This window comes from Rattus norvegicus, chromosome 7, assembly GCF_021556685.1.
Source record: "Rattus norvegicus strain SHRSP/BbbUtx chromosome 7, alternate assembly SHRSP_T2T, whole genome shotgun sequence".
In the NCBI taxonomy this organism is placed as follows: domain Eukaryota; kingdom Metazoa; phylum Chordata; class Mammalia; order Rodentia; family Muridae; genus Rattus; species Rattus norvegicus.
The window spans coordinates 137,317,147-137,326,446 of record NC_141540.1 but is presented as its reverse complement, the minus strand read 5'-3'; positions in this window follow the sequence as shown (position 1 = coordinate 137,326,446).

Below are 9,300 nucleotides of genomic sequence, written 5' to 3'. Positions count from 1 at the left end.
ATCCTGGGTTAAAACTGCCAAAGGGCTCAAACTCATTAGAGAAGAGAGGCACATTCACTAAGGAGTGAGGACTGACTCCTTCTGTGGGAGATAACTCCTCCTCGGGAAAGAGGCCTCTATGGATGCTAGACTGTCAGGGAGACAGGAAGTCACAGACTAGGCAGAGAATAGCTGAACTCCCATAGTACCTGTTTCCTCCTCTGTGGTGTTGCTGGTGAAATGGATGGGAAAATTGCCTTCAGACCTCTTTTCTCTAAATAGTCTGCCTGTGTTGAAATGTATAGTGACATGTTCTCTTCAGTACCTTACAGTTTGAGAGTAACATTACCCGATTCACGGTATGAAGGTGACAGACTTATTATTTAGGGGATCACAAGCTGACGTGGTTACACTTTCTCTGCCTTTGGTATCTCAGTTTTATACCCAAAATGACAATACATAGAGCCTCACTGTGGGGAGAACAGTTTTAAACTCCAGACCCTGGTCGTTCCTCTCATTACTTTTCGAGGTGCATCATCTGCCATTAGACCAGGTCTTTCTTGCAACAGGACTGGTTCTATTCTTGAACCTCTTCAGCAGGGCCTGGACGATCAATCGACAAAGGGAAAGGGAATGTTGTAAACACCGAGAGTAATTTTGACCTCACAATTGAGGCAATCCGGGCGCTGGCCACTGGTTGCTCTCCTCCTCGTCCTCCCTAGGCGATGGTATAAGAATGCCAGTGCTCGAAGCTGGTGCTGTCTGTATTTTGATGCAACAGTGAGTTTAGTGCACGGGCTTATTGGGGTTGGAGATTTACCTCAACACAGAGCATCCTTGGCTCAGAGTCTACTCAGGGATATATCACAACAGAAAGAGAAGACCAGGAGCAAGGGGTGGGTCTTGAACGACAGACACCACGATGATTGATTTTGATTGTCAACTTGATTGACTTGTGAGGAACCTAGGTCATTAGTAATGCACACTTCTGGGCTGTCTGGGTGGGTGTGGTTGAAAATATCAACTGAGACACAGTGTGTGTATATAGTCTGCAGCTGGCTGGGGATTTTTCCATGAACTCAGTCATACTTAACTCTAACGATACTATTAATATCAATAATGGAACGTTTTGAGGGCATTGCTCCCAACATGTATGTGTGTATATATGTATATATGTGTATGGATGTGTGTGTATGGATGTGTGTGTATGGATGTGTGTATATATATGGGTGTGTATGTGTGTATGTATATGGGTGTGTGTATATGTATATGTGTATGGGTGCGTGTATATGTATGTGTGTATGTGTAAGAGTATGTGTGTGTCTGTGTGTGTGTGTGTGTATGTATGTGTATGTGTGTGTATATGTGTGTATGTGTGTGTGTATGTATGGGTGTGTATCTATATGTGTATGGATGTGTGTGTATGTTTGTTTATGTATGTATGTGTGTGTATGTGTATATGTATATGAGTGTGTGTGTGTGTCTGTGTGTGTATGTATATGTATGTATGTGTATGTGTGTGTATATGTGTGTATGTGTGTGTGTATGTATGGGTGTGTATCTATATGTTTATGGATGTGTGTGTATGTTTGTTTATGTATGTATGTGCGTGTATGTGTATATGTATATGAGTGTGTGTGTGTGTGTGTGTGTGTGTGTGTGTGTGTGTATGTACAGCCACCCTGAATGGAAGTAACAATATTACATTGGCTGTGGGTGTCTGAAAGTTTTTCAAAAAGGAAAATGGAGAAAGCTTACTGTGGGCACATATTTTTCACAGCCTTTTTTTTTTTTTTTTGGTTCTTTTTTTCGGAGCTGGGGACCGAACCCAGGGCCTTGCGCTTCCTAAGCAAGCGCTCTACCACTGAGCTAAATCCCCAACCCCTTTCACAGCCTTTTAAAATAAGAATTCAACTTCCCCTGTAGCCCACCACCCACCAGAGGTAGTGAAAAGAGAGGTTATTAGGATATGGCAGGGAGGGAAGTGGACCTGTTTAGAAACAGTTCTTTGTCCAGTCCACTAGGAAATATCAAACACGGACCAGCAGCTGCAGTGCAGTCCACTCTGTGGATGCTACACATGAATCTGCAAGGGCAGTTCAATCCAGAGGAAGCCTCGAGACTTCGCCAACCTGCAGGAGTCCACGGAAGAAGCTGCAGGAACCTCAGGAGTTCTTTGCTGGGTTTCTATGACGTCACCACAAGCAAAACTCAGCCACGCAATGTGAGGTGAACCAACGCACGTGTGTGGTCAGCAAAGACTAGGGAGGGAGCAGAGCGAACCAATGCTCCAGCTCCCACTGTCTGTGGGGTCAGATTTATTCTCCTTCTAAACATCACACATCCTTTCACCTGTGTCTGCCCCAGCAAAACACCATTATAACCTAACCGAGTCTCCAAAGAAACCAGAAACGTCCGCTTCAGCTCACTGTTCAGGCTCTCTCTCTGCTTCTGCTGTAAGTTATTCCACCTCGACAGAGTCAGCCAGAGTCAAGGACTACAGACTGAAACCACCAAAACCGCCATCCCAAATAACCAATCGCTCCTTGAGTTGTTTCTGTCAGACCTTTGGTCACAGCGATGAAGGGTCTGAATAATGCAGATACCACACACATCTGTCCGGGGTCTGAGAAGCAGAGGCTGCAAAAATAAGGACCAAGGCAGGATTCCTAGTCTGAAATTGCTGGTCTCCTTAACATTTGTTATCAAATCATGACCAAGCTGTGCCCCACAAGCTTACAAGGGGACTCAAGGAGGTGGCTCACTGGCAGAGCGAAGTGCTTGTCTCACTGTGTTTTTCAGGAGACAATGTTCAAGACGAGCTACCACAAAGAAGGTGACAGAGCTGGGTGTTGTCGTGCACACCTTCAACTCTGCGCTCAGGAGGCATAAGCAGGTGGATCTCTGTGAATTTGGGGCCAGCCTGGTCTACATAGGGAGGTCCAGGCTTCTAGGGCTATCAGGGAGATTCTGTCTTAGAAATGAAAGAAAAGAAAGATGGGAGCAAGCTATTGTTGCCTCTGTTGGTTTCTGGTAAAGGAAGTCACATACACCCCTGGCACCTGCTATTCAATCTGATGGTCCCTCCTGAGGAGGCAGATCTCTGCCTCCTGCCCGGTCAGGGATAGACATCCTTCACTGTATTCTGACATTTCTACACCCTTTGGAGACACTCTTTATTCTAAGGGGAACTTTTAGAGGGCTGCACTGCTTTTGACTTCAAAACAAGAGGAATCTTCATTAACACAGAAAAATTCAGAGATACCAGAAAGGACTTGACACCTTATCGCTCACTGCCATACTCCACAAAACAACATTTCTCCCTTTTTTTTTTTTTTTTGTTCTTTTTTTCGGAGCTGGGGACCGAACCCAGGGCCTTGCGCTTCCTAGGTAAGCGCTCTACCACTGAGCTAAATCCCCAGCCCCACGTTTCTCCCTTTTTAAATACTTCTACTAAACTTGACTTATCATATAAGAGCCTAGAGAAACTGTCATCAAAGAAGCTCCACCCAGAAACTGACGGATACAGACGCAGAGACCCACACACAGCCAAACACCAAATGGAGCTTGGGGGGACCCTGCGGAAGAGGTGGAGGAAGGATTAAAGGAGCCAGAAGGGTTAAGAACACAACAAGAAAACCTACAGAGTTAACTCACCTGGGCCCACAGGGGCCCACAGAACTGCCAACCAGAGAGCATGCGTGGGACGGACCTAGGCCCTCGGCAAACCAGTGCAATCTCCTTAAAGCATGGCTCTCCATTGGCTTTGAATATAGTTCGCCTGCACCCAAACCCATGGTGAAATTTAACTTCTACTAAGAGCTGAGTCCAAGTAGAACCTTCCAGAGCTTTGGAGTCGTCCTGGTGAGTGGGACAGTCCATCCACGTGGCTAACAGAAGAAGGGACTAACACGCCTCTGAAAGTGTCAGCTCTAAGAACCCACTTGGCGAGGCCTCACCCTCTCGTCTCTCCCTGCGAGGTGGTTCATCTGTTCTTTGTTTGGAGACCGGGTCTCATTATGTAACCTCGGATGACCTGGAACTTGCTATGTAGACCAGACTGGCTTTGAACTCATAGAGATCCACCTGCCTCTGCCTCCCAAGTGCTAATCCCACCTTGAGATTAAAGGTGTGCACCACTGTGCTCAATGGTCAATCTTGACAGTCTTTCTGTCAATGGTCCAATCTTTGACTGGATTGAGAAGTACTGATCTTAGGGGTTGGAGATTTAGCTCAGTGGTAGAGCGCTTGCCTAGCAAGCGTAAGGCCCTGGGTTCGGTCCCCAGCTCCGGAAAAAAAAAAAAAAGAAAAGAAAAGAAAAGAGAAGTACTGATCTTGTTAGTGAGGCTCACCTCTGCGGTGCCTTGGGAGCTTTTCCAGAGAGAGCTAAGGGAAAGATCTTCCTTGACCGTGGGTCGTACTGTTCCATTGGCTGGCAGAGTGTTCACGGTGTTCTCTTTCCCTGTCATGGCCGCCATGATATGAGCTGCTATGCTCTGCATGAACCCCCATGGTGATGGAGTGAAGCCTGAGCCCATGACCCCCACAATGATGGAGTGAGACCTTTGGACCCATGACCCCTTGGTGATGGAGTGAGACCGTGAGACCTTTGAGCCCATGACTCCCAGGATGGTAGACTGAGAACTCCGAGCCCACAGAGAGACAATCCCTTCCTCCTTTGATTTGTTTGCTTTATGTGTTTGTGACAGCAATGGAAAAGTCTGGCTAACACCATGTAGGGTCCTGATCGCCGAAGGATTCTGTCAGCTATAAGGTCCTCAGCAGATGTGGACCTTCAACCTTGGGCCAGAAGTAGGGGTCAAAATAAACTTTTTTTCTTGATAAGGTCTCCATTTTGTAGTATTGTTGATCAGCAACAAGACGGACCGAGACTCTGGTCTGGTTAGGTTGGATCATTTGTAAGATGGCGCTGTTTTACACATAAAACCTGAGCCTTTCCTACATAAGATTTTTTAAGTCAGATATCCAAGGGAAGATGAAGGCAAAAAGAAAAGGTTTTCAGAGGCTCGAGTGGGAAGGATCTTAACAATGGGAAGATGTAGCTACTGACTGTTTAGGAGAGAACGGTGGGAAAACATTGCACGGGTTGCAGAGACCAGAGTCTATTATCCCCAGGAACGAACATCTAGTGCTTTCTATATTATGACTATTATAGCAAAATTATATGAGCCACAGTCTCGGCCAAAATTACAACCAACATGATACTTTTTTCAATGGGACCGGGGGAATGAGACATTCTCCGAAATGAAATCCATCAAATAAATAATGCAAAATGTATTGAATTTCCTAAGTGATCCGTGGGCTGGAGTCTGTAACAGGACAGACAGTTCACAGCGGAGCTGAGGTGCCCTGCCTGGTACTGCCCCTCGGAAGGCTCCATGTGCAGGACAAGGAGCCTTCTCACAATAGTGCAACAGTGTTTCCTCGCCTCTACACAGAGCAGGGAGCCCAGTGCTGACGACTCTCCCCCAGCCGCCTGCAGGCTCCCCTAACAATGGTGTCACTTTGTACCAGCTGTGGGGCCCTGCAGGGCTGAGAAGGGACACCTCATTTCCTGCAGATGAGAAAGCTGTCTGCAGATGCCAAGTCTTAACAACCTAGATTAGATTTAGGTGATATCTAGAGACCCCGTAAGTCGGCTTTTGAAAGAATGCTATTGCTCAGACAAAGGCTACCCCTCAAAGGACATATTTTTGAGGCAAGTCAAACACAGAGACCTTCCACAGAAAGCTCGACCTGAATAGAAAACCAGGAGCCACAAAGAGGCCAGGGTTGTCTCAGGCCTCACCTAACGTCCAGCAGAGGGATAATATATCATACTTCCATAATTACAGAATGGATGGTGCATTCTTCCAAACACTGCATATATGAAATTGGAGATGCAGACAGAAATTCATTATGCTACGCCCTGAGGAAGAAGGAGAGGCTGTCTGCCTCCGGAAGTTCACAACCCCAGCTCAATGATGTCAGTTGCTATATGTTACCAGCCAACTCAGTTGAACAGTAAGTCATTTAAATCAAATGGCCCATCTATTTCTTTTTTTTTTTTCTTTTCTTTTTTTTTTTGGAGCTGGGGACCGAACCCAGGGCCTTGTGCTTCCTAGGCAAGCGCTCTACCACTGAGCTAAATCCCCAACCCCCATCTATATCTTAATAAATTAACTGATTGCCTCATGAAAATTCTCAGAAGAACCCTGACGGTCTAACATTGGTAGATAGGTTAAGTTTTTATCTTTTAGTAGAAAAAAAAATTCTCTAGAGTAAATTATAGGTGGCGCTTTAGATAAAATGGACCTCGTGACCACCCACTGCTTCCTTACAGGATGAAATGAAGACTTCTTCACTACTGTTCTAGCAGTAGCGTAAGACTTCTTCACCATTGCCCCAGCAGTAGCATAAAACTAAAAAGCTGGTCTGAGCAAAGGTCATCCAATGAAAAGAGATTAGAATAGAGCATTGTGGGTAACTCGTTGCCCAGTGCAACTCAAGCTCCCACCCTGGCCTATAAAATGGCAGCTTTGCCTGTTGCAAATGCTGGGATCCTTTTCTGGTATCTTTTCAGGAAGAAAAGGGATGCGCCTTTCCTCCTTTCCCTCCCCTCCCTCCCCCTCCCCCCTCCCCTCCCCCTCCTCATCCCTTTTCCCTCCTCATCCTCATCATCACCTGCCAGGGGACTGCTGCTCAGTTGGGACCCCAGAGTAGGAAGGAAATGTGCAGGGAACAGCCTCTGCTTCCTGGTCTGTTTTGGAACCCCCGTCACTCAGAATAGCTTGACTGCAGGGCAAACACATCCTCTACTCCAACGTGCAGGAAGAGACATGTGTGAAAGAGACCCAGCGCCTGCCACGGACCAGTGCAGCCAGCAATCACACGGGCTTGTTTCTGCTCAGCAGCAAGGAAAGAGGAGGCCATTTAGCCCGGTTGGTTCCGTGTTGCAACTTCTAATTGAGTTTATCAGTAATTAAATTGGGATATTGATTTTTCTATCTTCCGGTTCGTTTCCAGTTCAGGGAGCGGAGAAAGGGGCATTATGTATTGTTCCTTACAGGAATCCAGTCCATTTAAGCATGCGCAGTCTGTTCCAGTTGATACACGGATTCTGTATCAGAGGCTCTCGTTGTGTCACGTGACCACTGAGCACCGCAATAGGGACGTGTCATATTTTCCCCTATGAATACTGGCACATTGGCAAACACCCAGCAGCCAGCTTTCTGAGAAGAGGAGGCCCTCATCCGTAGCCTTTGCTTACTTCTGCCCTGGGAATATGTCTTCCCTGGCTGGTTGCCAACCGTCCTCGGGGAAGACCCTGAATTCCGAGTGAGCATGGAGCCCACGGCTTTCTCACAGGGTGTAGCTCCCTGCCGTCTGCAGAGAACACTGCGCTTCTGCAGGTTCCCGAAAATTAATTCTAAAGACCAATGTGTGCTTTTGTCTGTCTTGCTCTGTTGTAAAGAGTAACGGAGGCTGGGAACTCATAAAAAAACTACAAATTTATTTTCTCTTCGTTCTGAAGACAGGGGAGACCAAGACTGAGCCAGCGGTATCAGGTAAAAACATTCGTGTGGCCTCTCCCCATGGCGGAAGGCAGACGGACGGGGTAAGAGAAGACAAGACTACAAACAAGAAAACATACTGCTTGTCCTTTCATAGCATCAACTGTCCTTTATTAGGGTAAAAGGGCCTGGGTCTTAGCTCAATGGCCCCAGGGTTTGTAGGTCCCTAGAACTATAAGCAAATAACAAAAAGTCTTTTTACTATTAACAGGAGGACATCCTGTAAATATGTAATAAAGTCCAAGTCTTTTTACTATTAATTAGGGGGGCACCCTGTAAAAAAAAGTTTAATAAAATCCATTTTTTCTTTCCCAGCTCTTGCTCCCGGAAAGAAGACTCCGAGACTAATTAGTTATTATGAAATGCCTAGGCCATAGGCTTTGGCTCATTCTCTGACTAGCTTGTAACTTATTTAACCATTTAAACTATTCGGGCTGGGGATTTAGCTCAGTGGTAGAGCGCTTGCCTAGGAAGCTCAAGGCCCTGGGTTCGGTCCCCAGCTCCGAAAAAAAAGAACCCAAAAAAAAAAAAAAACAAAACCAAAAACTATTCTATGTCTACCAGTTGGCTAGTTACCTCTCCTTCTGTCCCAGCTCCCTTCTTTGTCTATGTGTCACCTCTAGGTTTCCCTGCCTCCCTGAGTTCAGCCTCCTTGGTCTGTCTCTGCGGGCTCTTGACACTCTCTTTCATATGCTCACTATTTCCCAGAATCCTCTCTTCTTGCCAGTGTCCCACCTCCTATTTCCTGCCTCAGCTCATTGGCCATCGGCTTTTTTATTGACAGGTGATGCTGAAACAAACACTTCCTGTTTGGCTCATTTCTCGCCTCTACTACACTGGGCACGTTTTGAACACAAGAATTTTGGTGAATACATTTCAGTTCTGTTGCACATATAAAGAAGCTACCATGTTATCTCTATTGAAATTATCGAGTGCGTTTAGTACCAACTCAGCTGTCTGACTCACCGGGATCATCGTCCAGTTCAAACTATGTCACTAGTTAGAAGCTTTTCGTCTTCCTTCCCTACAAAAGTTCTTCCTACTGTCTCACGTTCTAAAAAATGCGGACCTTTGGACTGATACGGCAGCAAAACCTCCCAAGGGCTGTTCCCAGCAGCCGGAGAGAGATTGTTGACAATGTTGTTTAAAATCAGAGATGCAGAACATAGAAAAACAGCTACCGCTCAGCTCTCTAAGTCGGAGAGAGGGTAGCATGTTGGGAAGAGTGGCCTCGCAAGTAAGGTGGAGCTGGACTTGAGTCCTAGCCCTGATGTTTGCCAGCTGTGCTACCCTGCAGAGGAGGGGGCTGCAGCAGGCCTGTCCAATGCCTACCTCTTACTGAGGATATCCTGAGAAGAAAGAAGGGAAAAAGCCTGCTCAGACCTTGAAAGCAGGGGATGGCAGATCTCCAGGCAAACACACTTAACAAAGGCATAGACAGAGGTCCTTATCTAAGGAATGCTTCCAGCAAGGCAACTTGATTGATATGCTATTAAAAATCGGGCTTTGTTGGAATGTCTCCCTAAACAATGTGGCCATGAAAGCATACTTGGGATGTGTGGTGGAAGAAAAAAGCAGCCTCCTTTAAGGCCAGAACTAATCATAACACTGCAAGAAATCGGCTGGGGAACTATTCTGGCCCCTCTGTGCCAGTCAGGTTGAGGTGATGACAACAACCTCCTCCTGCTCTTCCTCCTCCTGCTCTTCCTCCTCCTGCTCTTCCTCCTCCTGCTCTTCCTCCTCCTCC